General features: G+C 37.0%; 1 non-coding gene across 1 annotated transcript; it reads left to right on the top strand.

The window, feature by feature from the left end:
- The first annotated feature begins 8959 nt into the window (after positions 1 to 8959).
- Positions 8960 to 9064, top strand: LOC111557426. The gene has a single exon (XR_002737464.1). It is a non-coding gene; the product is annotated as a U6 spliceosomal RNA (small nuclear RNA).
- Positions 9065 to 12647: the final 3583 nt, after the last annotated feature.

Here is a 12647-nt window from a genome sequence, read left to right as displayed (position 1 = left end):
TCTAGATTCTGGGTGTATAGCCAAGAACAAAACAAAATTCTTTTCATATGGAGTGTACAATTCAAAGACTGGAATTTAATAATGAAAACACTTTACTCACACAAAACCAAGGCTGATTGTGATAACAGCAATTTACGAGATGTGAATAAATAGCACAACAATATCTAAATACAATCAGATTTTAAACAATTGGATTCATTATAGTTGGATGTGGAGGAATCCCTGAAGCCTGTTTCAATAGATATGAAAGTAAAATACCATCATAATGAAGCATAACCGATTAAATTTTCCAAAGATGACTACCTCAGTATGTATTTCATCCCTCATGTACTTCTAGAGTGACGTTGGCCCTTGAATCTGGATACATTGATGACTGTCTTAATCAACAGAATGTGATAGAAAGATTTCTGTGAGACTTCCAATAATTGCCGGGACAAAAGTTGGCCCACAAAGCAAGCCCAGTCCCCAGTGGAGAGTCATTCCATGACTCATTCTCTTTACATACAAACATACACCCTGAAGAGTCATTATTCAGTCACTCCAGTTCAGGATTTGTTGTTAAATGTGATCTGAATCACTGTTATGCTGGTTTTGTTAAGCCACAAGGCCAGCATCACCAAGCCTTGATTGCCACATGTGGCATAACCTAGGTCCACTCAGGCATCTGGAGGAGTGTATGACCGATCAGTTAGATCGAAACAAGGTTGTGTTGTGCATCTTCATGTTTGGGAGCTTCCACTGACAGCATCAGATACAGCAGAATAGGTCAAGACCTGCCATGTTTACCCGAGGGTATTTATTTTTATAGCATGTGAACAGAGAAGACAAACTCAGCGTAAGATCTGGTTGTCGGGTATAGCTGCCAATTGAATCAGGCAGCAGTGCTGAATCTAGAGGACAAAGAGAATTCATCATCCCCTGCCCTCCATACCTTCTGGGGTCTAACTTGTTCCCTCCCTTAGTACCAGGGGGTTTGCTCTCCCTCTACCACCACAAAATTAGTGCATTCAATCTGAGAGCCTATAAGTTTACCTTTCCTCTAATTATCCTGTATTCACATCTAGATATTTTTCTCTGACTATTACCCAGGAAATAGCCAAGATGAGATGATCCTTTTCTGGAGATAGACTCATTTGGGCTCTCACTGAGGTGTGTGGACCAGGAAAGGGTGATGGTGTTAGAGAAAGAAGTTCTTTCAGTGTTCAATAATACCCAAAGTCTACAGATAGTAGGGAGCATGAAATGCGCATCAAATACCATTGGCCCATTGCTGGGTGGTCTTTGTGATAAAAGAAACATCATTGACATATTGTATAAGGTCCAGAAAGTAAAAAGCATGACACAGATTAGTTTCGATGGCCCAAATACCATGGATGGACCACAACACTATAATCTGAAAAACTGTCAAAACTATTGTGGCATCATTGGTAACCCCAAGAGGGGTGAGGGAGATCAAAAGTCCAGTGTATGCAAACTTCCAGGAGCAGAAAGGGTCCATAGCTGCTGCTGTGTGTCCTCCTTAATCATGACACAAAGGAGTTGTCTACTGGCGGGAGCCACAAACCTGGCATGCAGTGGTAGCCTCTGTTTCAGACAGAGAACCCCAGCTCCTGATACTGATGTGTGGCCATATCCAGTATGATAATAAATCCATTTGTCAAGTCAGAAATCTGGGCAGTGCAGGGGTGATCAGCAGCTTGGTTTCAGTCAGAGAACAGATGATTGTCATGGGCATTTACATTAGTAACACAGACCACCCAATCAGCAGCCATGATTTATTTCCAGTTTGTGACTCCAGAGAGTGGTGTCTTTGATCTGGCTATATTCCAAGTGACAAAACAAATATCTAAGCCACTAGCAATAACACAAAATTCAGTAAAAAATATCAAGGGGAGTATTGGCAAGAGCTACGAGAATAACCTTGAATTCTGGTTATTTCTTGGATAACAGAAACTCAGGGTAGTCAAGTATCTGTTTTCCCCTGATAATAAAAGACAGAGAGATGATTCAAATCCATGTCTGCCTCATTGTCAGCAATGAAAATATAGAGCTCTGGGTGCATTTTAAACATCCAAACTTTGTGCATTGAACTTGAGAGATCACCTGCTCAAAACCGAAAATAAACACAAAGCCTTGCTTAGCAGTCTGAAGCCATCCTTTCCTCCGGCAGCTTCTGCTGCTTTTCTCCCCTCAGCTACATCATTGTTGACACTACTTGTTCCAGCTTTTGGCCCCTTTGGCTCAGCAGCCACATTGTCTTTGGCTGCCCCATCATCATTATAATATCTCTTTCTCCTTCTATTTGGAAGAAAATGAAGCTAGGCACCATTCTGGTGGCTAGATACAACCTAACCTCTCACTATTCAGCCTCTAAACATTACTTAATAGGTCTCTATCTATAATGGGAGGCCTTCCCCCAACCCACCACTGAAACAAGAGAATTGTCAAACTAGATCCTGGGAGTTTTTTCATATGCTCTAACCCAGCCCACAAGGGTCCTCATCCTTTCTATTCTAGAAACCCATGTCTTCATCAGCAAAACTTAAAAACTGTACAAATTCAGGGTGCCTGGATGCCTCAGTTGCTTAGGCATCCAACTTTGTCTCAGGTCATGGTCTCGTGGTTTGTGAGTTCGAGACCACAACTCACAAACCTGACAAACCTCTGTGCTGACAGCTCAGAGCCTGGAGCCTGCTTCAGATTCTATGTCTCCACCTCTCTCTGCTCCTCCCATACTTATGCTCAGTCTCTCTCTGTCTCTCAATAATAAATAAACATTAAAAAGTTAAAAAAAAACTGTACAAATTCTAAGCCAAAACTTACAAACTGTACAAATTCTAAGACTTTAATTTACTCTAATTTCAAGTAACAAGCTAGGTTCTGTTTAGACATAAAATGCTGAAAGACAACACAAGACTCTTGCCTCAGAGATGTAGGTCTGTATTACAGAAGCACTAACCAGAGCTATATGTTTGTTTTCTTCAGTTTCCCAGAGGCAGATAAAAGGACACATCATGATCATGGTTGCCTGTACTTACAATGGGTTGTGTTGTAGAAGAGAAATAATGAGCTTTGGGTATTTACCAGTATAATAAAAATGGAAGAAAATCATGTTACCTCATCTGTCAGACACAATCCTTAGAAATGGCCAAGCTAAAGAGCAGTCAGGGTCTTACATTCTTGGCATACCTAGCAAGAATGTGCAGGGATGCTCAGGGTCCATGGCGATTGTTTCTTCCTATAGAAGGAGCATCAAAATTACTTTGCATTTAAATAGAATGAACAACTATACGCATTAATGGTCATACCTTAGGGATCTGTATTACTACTGCTATCTGTCACAGTATATTTCAAGAACCTGGACTATCTGGCACTTTGCAAACAATATCATATTGGCCCACTATATTGATGACTTCACGTATAACAAATCCAGTGAGGAAGAGGTAGCAGGTATCCTGGATGCCTAGAAAAGAAGTACTCTTCAATTCATCCAGAATAGGCATGTGCTTCAGAGGTTAGGATATAAGCATTACAAAGATTAAGGAGCTTCTTGAATCAAAAGTCTTTCCAAGATTGTAGTAGTCTGGGACACTTTAGGACATGTCCTGCAAAGCAAAATATAAGTTCTTGTATCTTTCACTTCTATCACTAGAAAAGGAGTATAATTCTCAGAGACTTCTTTGAGTTATGGAGGAGAGATATTCAATACTTGCAAATAATGTTTGAAACCATTTATCAGGTGGCATTGAAGGTTGTTAGATCTGATTGGAGCTAGAGAAAGAAACGGCTTGGAAACATGGCCATGGTATGTTCAACCCTGGCACGTGGGCCATATAACCTAGAACATCTTAGGCTACTTGAGTTATCTGTGGTAGAGAAAGACGCTGTAAACAGTTTCATGCAAAATTTATTAGGAGAATCGCAGCACACTTCAGAGAAACCATGTACTATTTAAAAAGGAATTCCTGTGGGGAGAACTTCCAAAATAATAAAGTAAGGATTTCTGAAAATCTGCTCATCTGTAAAGCAACAATTGTCACTAGCAAAAATTTTTCAAAATCAACCAGAGCTCTTGAAATTAACCAAAAATTTGAAAAATTCCAAATATATTCTTTAAAGAAAAAAACAAGAAAATCTCGGTAACAGTAGTGATCTTTGTGGTATTTTAACTTGTCTAATCTCCATTCCCATCTCCCCAGCTCCATGGTAACCTTGAGTATCAACAGCTTCACAACCACAATCATTGTAAAAACTGGCAGCCTATCATCCATCCATTAGAGGGGCAAAACAGATTTGAAGTAATCCCATCAAGTTCTATTCCCAGAGAATGGTCACTGTTAAATCTGTCTTACAGTTGTTCCCTAGAAAAGTTTATTCTCAGAGCTTATCTTTATTTGACTTGATTCAGGGCTCATGAACAGCCCTATCCTCAAGGCATTTGTCAAAAACAATCAGTGGCAATTGTTTAACATCACAGCTTCCTGAGGCAATAATACCATTTGGGACTAACAAGAGACTGACTGACTAACTCGAAAGGAAAGCTGAGAAATGTGATGTCTGTAGAGGATTTTGACAAGCTCCAGTATATTCCATGGGATCTAGGAGGTCATACATAGGTTCAAGGCTCTGCATATGCCCAGGAAGGACCTAAGAAGGTTGTATTCTCTACTGGATGACTTTGAGTTTCTTCACAAGCGGGTAGTGAAGGCTAAGGCAGGTTTTAAACTGCCTGCTGGAGCACTGAAGCTTTCCCACCAAAAACAAACAAACAAACAAAAACAAAAAACAAAATACAAAAAAAAAAAAAACTAAACTGAAAACAAACAAAACCAAAAAACCTTTTAGCAAAGACTGGGAGACTTACTCATTCAAGACATTTAAGTAAATCTCTATCTAATCATTAGCTTAGCACTAAGATAACTGGGAAAAAGAATTCTGTGGCCACATATAATAAAGAATGCACACTTTATTGATTTATACAGGGAAAGTCACTAAACAAATAAACAGCAACAACCAACCTTGGGGGGGTAGGTAATCTGATTTCCAGAGTTGTAGCTTCATATTATTTAAACTGTATAGTTTAAAAAAAAAAAAGAAAAAACTATGAAACATGCAAAGAAACAGGAAAACTATTCCATATATGGGAGGGGGGTAGTAATAAATAGAAACTATCCCTAAGGAAGAACAGATATTGGTGTTACTAGACAAAGACTTTAAAATATCAAATAGAAATTCTGGAGTCAAAAACTAAAATAAAATGAAAAATTTCCTAGAGAGGCTAAACATAAAATTTGAATTAACAGAAGAAAGAATCAATGAACTTGAAGATAGGTCAATTGAGATTATCAGGTTTGAGGAAAGAAAGTAAAACAATGAAGAAAACAGTACTCAAAGACATGTGGAATATCATTAAGGAATCAACATAAATTCAATCAAATTGAAGACTGCTGTGGTCTGAACATTTGTATTCTCCCAAAATTCATATGTTGAAATCCTAATTCCTGATGTGATAGTATTAGGAAGTGATGACTTGGTAAATGCTATGTCATGAAGGTAGAGCCCTCATGAATGGAATTAGTGTTCTTATAAAAGAGGTCCTTTTCTTTCCATCATGTGATAACACAGCAAAAAGGTGCTGGCAATGAACTAGGAACAGGGCTCACCTAAGGCTGGTGCCTTGATCTTGCACTTCCCAGTCTTGAGCACTGTGAGAAATAAATTTCCATTGTTTATAAGCTATCCAGTCTCTGGTATTTTGTTTATGTCTAAACAGACTATGACAAAGACCCAGAAAGAAAATAGAGAAAGGAAGAAGCCGAAAGAATATTTGAAGAAATAATGGCCAAAAGCTTCCCAAATTTGATAAAAACTATTAATATAAACATAAAGAAGTTCAACAAACTCCAAGTAAAAGAACCTCAAAGAAATCCACATCTGGAAATAGTATTGACTAACTGTCAAAGACAAAGACAAAAAGAGATCTTGAGGGGTGCCTGGGTGGCTCAGTCGGTTGGGCGTCCAAATTCAGCTCAGCTAATGATCTTGCCATTTATGAGTTTGAGCCCCACATCGGGCTCTGTGCTGACAGTTCAGATCCTGGAGCCTGCTTTGGATTCTGTGTCTCCCTGTCTCTCTGTCCCTCCCCTGTTCTCTCTCTGTGTCTCTCACTCTCTCAAAAATAAATAAACATTAAAAGAGAGAGAGAGACTTTGAAAGCAGTGAAAGAAAAGTGACTCATCACAGACAAGAGATTCACAATAGGGTTAACAACTGACTTATTAAAACCATGGATGTCTGAAGGCAATGGGATGTCATATTCAAAGTGCTGAAAAGGAAAAAAAAAATGGACAGCCAACAATTACATACCAAGGAAAACCATCCTTCAAAAATGTAGATGACATGAAGACAATACCAAATAAAAACTGACAGAATTTGTTAAGCAAATCTATGCTATAGACATGCTAGAGTCCTTTGAACTGAAATGAAAGAGCATTAGACAGTAATTCAAATCCACTTGAAGAAATAAACAACACCAAAAAAGGCAATTACATAGGTAAATATGAAGGAAAGTATAAAGTGTTTTTCTGTTTGTAACTCCTTTCTCCTCCTATTTGATTCAAAAGACAGGATCATAAAGTGATAATTATAAAACTGTTGATGGAGTTAAATGTTAAAAGTTGTCATTTTCATGACAATAATAATACAAAGAAGGAACAGGGAATCATGATATTGAAGAAATGTTTTGTGAAATTAAGTTGGTGTTAATTCGAAATACATTAAGATGTCAATGTTAAATGCAACCTTCAGGGCTATAAGTAAGAAAGTAATTCAAAAGTATAGTGAAAGTAAAAATGGTACTCTCCAAAATATCTTTTAACACAAAAGAAGAAACCAATAGAGGAATAAAGTAATAAAATGACATAAGAGGTAGAAAACAAACAGCAAAATGATAGATATAAATCCCACTTTATCAAATATTATAATAAACTTAAGTGGACACCCCGATCAAAGGCAGAAACTGAAAATGGATTTTTAAAAAATATCTAATTGTATACTATCTACAAGAAACACCTGAGATTCAAAGACATAAAGAGGTTGAAAGTAAAGAATGAAAAAGATATACCATGTATGCCAAAACCAAAAGGAGACTGGAATTGCTATATTAATATAAGACAAAATAGGCTTTACAATAAAAATTACTACTAGAAACAAAAAAGCACATTTTATAATGACAAACATGTCAATCAATTCAGTACACATAACAATTAAAACACACATACACCAAAGAAAAATGTTTCAAAATATATTATGCAAAAACTAACACAATTGAAGGATGAAATAGACAAATCAAGATTAAGAGTTGGAGACTTCAATATTCCACTTCAATAATGTATACGATAAAATGGGCAGATGATTAACATAGACACAAGACTTAAACAGTACTTTAATCCAGTTTGACTTAATAGATATCTATAGAATATTCTATGCAACAATAGCAGAGTACACATTTTTTTCAAAAGCACATGGAACATTCTTCAGGATAGACCCTATGTTAGGCTATAAAACAAGCTTCAATGAACTTAAAAAGAGAAAGTCAGCTAAAAGATGTTCTCTGATGGCAATGACATGAAATTAGAAATCAGTAATAGAAGAAAATTAGGAAAAGTCACAAACATGTGGAAATAACATGTGAATAAATAACCAATGGGTCAAAATGAAAATCACAATAACACTTACAGAATACTTTGAGATAAATGAAAATGAATACTAATGTTAGGAGATACATACCAAAATTCGTGTGGTGCAGCTAAAACAGTACTTACAGGGGAAATTTATACCTATGAATGCCTATATTTAAAAAACAAGTAAATATCTCAAAACAATAACCTAAACTTCCACCTAAGAAACTAGAAGGAAAAAAATAAACAACCCAAACCAAGCAGAGGAAGGAAAAATAAAGAATACTGTATAAATAAGTGAAATAAAGAATAGAAAAAAACAATAGAGAAAATCAACAGAACAAAATTTTGTTCTTTCAAAAATTCACCCAAGTTAACATTTAGCTATACTGACCACTAAAAAAAGAGAGAAGACACAAATTATTAAAATAAAAATAAAAGAGAAAATATCAAGGGGCGCCTGGTTGGCTCAGTCAGTTGAGCATTCCACTCTTGATTTCAGCTCAGGTCACAATCTCACAGTTGGTGGGTTCAAGTTCCCATCGGGCTCTGTGCTGACAGCCTGGAGCCTGCTTGGGATTTTCTCACTCTCTCTCTGCCTCTCTGTCTCTCTCTCTCTCTCAAAATAAATAAATTCAAATTTTTTTTAAAAAAGATAAAATATCAATATACATCTTACATAAATAAAAAGCATTATAAAGAGTACTATAAAAATTTGTATGCCAGCAAATTAGATAACCTAAACTAATGGGAAAAAAATTCTAGAAAGAAACAAATAATCAAAACTGCTTCAGTAAGAAATAAAAACTTTGAACAGACTTTCTCTAAAGAAAATCGCAGGCTCAGATGACTTCACTGGTGAATTTTAAAACACATTTAAAAGAATAACAGTCCACCTGAATTTCTTCCCAAAAAAATGGAAATTTCAGGAAGGAATGTTTCCCAGTTCATACTATGAGGCTAGTTTTATACTAATACCAAAACCAGGCAAAACATCACAAAACAAGAAAACTGCAGACCAATATCTCTTCTGGACATAAATGCAAAAATTCTCATCAAAATACTAGAAAATTAAATCCAGCCATATATAAATAAATTATACACCATGAGCAAGTGGGGTGTACACCAAGATTCTACCATTATTTAAGCATCGGATAATTAATGCAATACACAATATCAGTAGGATAAAAGAAAGATAAAAACCACACGATCATTTCAATAGATGAGAAAACACATTTGACAGAATCAAGCACACTTTCATGATTAAAACTCTCAAACCAGTGCTTATTTTGGCAACACATATAAAAATTGGAATGATACAGAGAAGATTAGCATAGCCCCTGCACAAGGATAACATGCAAATTCATGAAGCATTCCATATTTAAAAACAAATAAAGCAAAAACAAAAACAAAACCTCTCAAACCAGAAGTGAAAGCAAACTTCCTCAATGTGATAAATGATTTCTGCGAAAAATTCACATCTAACACCATAGTCAATGGTGATTGAATGCTTTCCCCCTAAGATTAGGAACAAAACAAAAGTTTTCACTTTTACCATTTCTATTCAGCATTGTAATGGAAGTCTAACCAAGGTAATTGGGTAAGAAAAAGAAATAAAAGGCATTTAGTTTAGAAAGGAAGTGATAGGGGCGCCTGGGTGGCGCAGTCGGTTAAGTGTCTGACTTCAGCCAGGTCACGATCTTGCGGTCGGTGAGTTCGAGCCCCGCGTCAGGCTCTGGGCTGATGGCTCAGAGCCTGGAGCCTGTTTCCGATTCTGTGTCTCCCTCTCTCTCTGCCCTTCCCCCGTTCATGCTCTGTCTCTCTCTGTCCCAAAAATAAATAAATGTTGAAAAAAAAAAGAAAAGAAAAAGAAAGGAAGTGATAAAAAAATATTTCTATTTGCAGAAGGCGTACTCTTATATGTAGAAAATTCTAAGGAATTCATATTCCTTTATTCCAAAAATAAAACTATTAGAACTAATAAATGAGTTCAGCAATGTTGCAAGATATGAGATTAATATACAAAATTTGATTGAATTTTTAAAAAGTAGCAATGAACAATCCAAAAATGAAATTAATGAAACATTTCATTTGCAATAACAACAAAAAGAAAACAAATAATTAGGAATGAATTTTAATAAAAGATGTGTACAGTTTCTACATTGATAACTACAAATCATCCTTGAAAAATGCAAGAAAGACTCAATAAATGGAAAGGTAGACCATATTCACAGATTGGAAGACAATGTTACTGAGAAGACAGTACTCCCTGCATCAATCTACAGAGTCCATGCAATCTCAATTAAAATCTCACTTGACTTGGGGTGCCTGGGTGGCTCAGTCCATTGAGCATTCAGCTCAGGTCATATCTCAAAGTTGGTGAGTTTGAGCCCCACATGGGGCTCCCTGTCAACATGGAGCTCACTTTGGATCCTCTTCCCGCCCCCCCTCTGCCCCTCTCTCACTCGTGTTCTCTCTCTCAGAAATAAACAAACATTTAAAAAAAATCCCAAGTGACTTTGCATAAATTGACAAACTGACACTAAAATTTGTACGGATGTACAAAGGACCCAGAATAGACAAAATGTTCTTGAAAAAGAAGAACAAAATTGGAAGACTTATACTTCCTGATTTCAAACTCACCACAAAGCTACTGTAATAAAAATAGTGTGGTACTGGCCTAAGGATAGATGTGTAGATCAATGGAATAGAATTGGCAGTCCAGAAATCCTTACATTTAAGGTCAATTGATTTCTACAACACTGCCAAGACAATTCAATGACCAGGCTGACGGGAATATCTTTTAACCACTAAAATATTTAAAAAACAGTCCATTCAAAAATAGGCACATAATTTGAATAAGTATTTCTCGAAAGAAGATAAATAAATGGTCAATAAGCACATGAAAAGATATTCAACATCACTGGTCATTAGGGAAAAGCAAATCAAAACCACAATGAAAACAAAAACAAAAGTAACACCTACTAGGATGGTTAAAATAATTGTCAGTTTGTAAAATGGTGCAGTCATTTTAGAATATAACTCTGCAGTTCTTTAAAATGTTAAACACAGAGTTACCTTATAACCCAGCAATTCCACTCCTCAGTATGCAGAACTGAAGACATACGTCCACATAAAGACTTGTACACAGGTGTTCATAGCAGCATTATTCTTTTTTTTTCTTATTTTTATTTTTTTTTATTTTTAAGAGAGAGAAAGAGTGCAAGTTGGGGAGGGGCAGAGAGAGAGGGAGACACAGAATCCGAAGCAGGCTCCAGGTGCTGTGCTGACAGTGCAGAGCCCGACATGGGGCTTGAACCTATGAACGACGAGATCATGACCTGAGCTGAAATCAGATGCTTAACTGACTGAGTCACCCAGGCACCCCACAGCAGCATTCTTCTTAACAGACAAAAAGTGGAAACCCCCCAAATATCCATCAGTTGATGAACAGATAAATGAAATTTTGTATATCTACACAACTAAAATGTATTTATTGTAAATAAAAAGGAATAAAGTACCAATACCTGCTACAGTATGAATAAACCTTGAAAACTTTACGCTTGGTGAAAGAAGCCAGACACACAGGCCACATATTATTTGATTCTAATTTTCTGAAGCTTCTAAAATAAGCAAATCCATGGAGACAGAAAATAAATTAATGGTTGCCTAAAACTGCGGTAATTGGAGGGAATGGGAGAGACTGCTAATGGGTATTAGGTTTTCTTTGGTGATGATAATAATGCTGTAAATGAGATAGTTGTGATGGTTGCCAAACTCTGTGAATGAACTAAAAAAACACTAAATTATACACTTCAAAAGAGTGAATTAAAGTATGTGAGTTATAGAAATAAAGCTCTTACAAGAAAACAAAACAACCAGTTCCTATATTGCTACTAGGTCACGGTAGAAACTGAGCTTCTAACCATTTGATAGCAGATAACCAAGTAGCCGGATGTTACCATCATGACCCATCAAATAAAAGGTCAGATAAGCCCAGCAATACTCCACAGGGCTATATATGGGCCCTATACCATATGCTTCCTCTCACTCATGGTAGTCTAGCTACTGCAACAGCTGAATGTCTGACCTGTCAGCAACATAGACTAAGACTGAGCCCCAGAACCATACTGTCCCATGAGAAGATCACTCAGCCTCTTGGTAGCAAGTTGAGGATTATGTTTTGTACTCAAGTGATTCACTTGAACATTTTTCCATACTTCCATATCCAAATGTAACTAAATGTGCTTGTACTGAAACTAAAATCTGACAGAACATGCCAAAATAGGGCCTAGACCACTCTGGGATGTAAGTCTCTGTTAACCCACTAGATCAGCCACTTGGACCAGCATATGTATATGCTCGCTGAGGGAAGGAGAATCTAGAACAGGTGGAGAATCAATGAAATGACGCATATCAGTGACGGCAGCGTTTCTTAACCTCAGCACTCTTAACACTTTGCACTGAATAATTTTTTGCTATGGGGGCTGTTCTGTGCATTGTAGGACATTATGCCTACATAGCACCTGCAGATATGGTGATGGAAAATGTCTCCAGACATTGTCAAATCTCCCCCAATTGAGAACCACTGAATTACAGCATTGGGAACAAAAGCAGCAGTTGGAGTTCTAATTTGTCCAGCTAACCCTCCCCTCTTTGAAATTTTCCCAGAAATTGTAACCACTTAGAATCCTGTGCTTCAGTAGGTGTATTTGGCATAAGAAGAGAGCGGATCTGAGCAGTGACAGCGGCAAGCTCTAGTGGGCACTTTGGGTGTCCCATTCAGATCCCCTTTACCAACAGGTGCACCTCTCTCTCCTTGCTGTTAGTGTTATGACAATTCAAAGATGCAATCTTCTCTGGAGAATTTCCCTTTGCCAAATGTAAGTTACCATGTTGGAAAGGCTACACCTCCACACCCTTCTAAGAGGGGCTAACTAATGTAATTTTAGCTGCAAACCTTCCTGG

This window comes from Felis catus, chromosome D3, assembly GCF_018350175.1.
Source record: "Felis catus isolate Fca126 chromosome D3, F.catus_Fca126_mat1.0, whole genome shotgun sequence".
Lineage (NCBI taxonomy): Eukaryota > Metazoa > Chordata > Mammalia > Carnivora > Felidae > Felis > Felis catus.
This window is presented reverse-complemented; position numbering and strand designations above follow the sequence as displayed.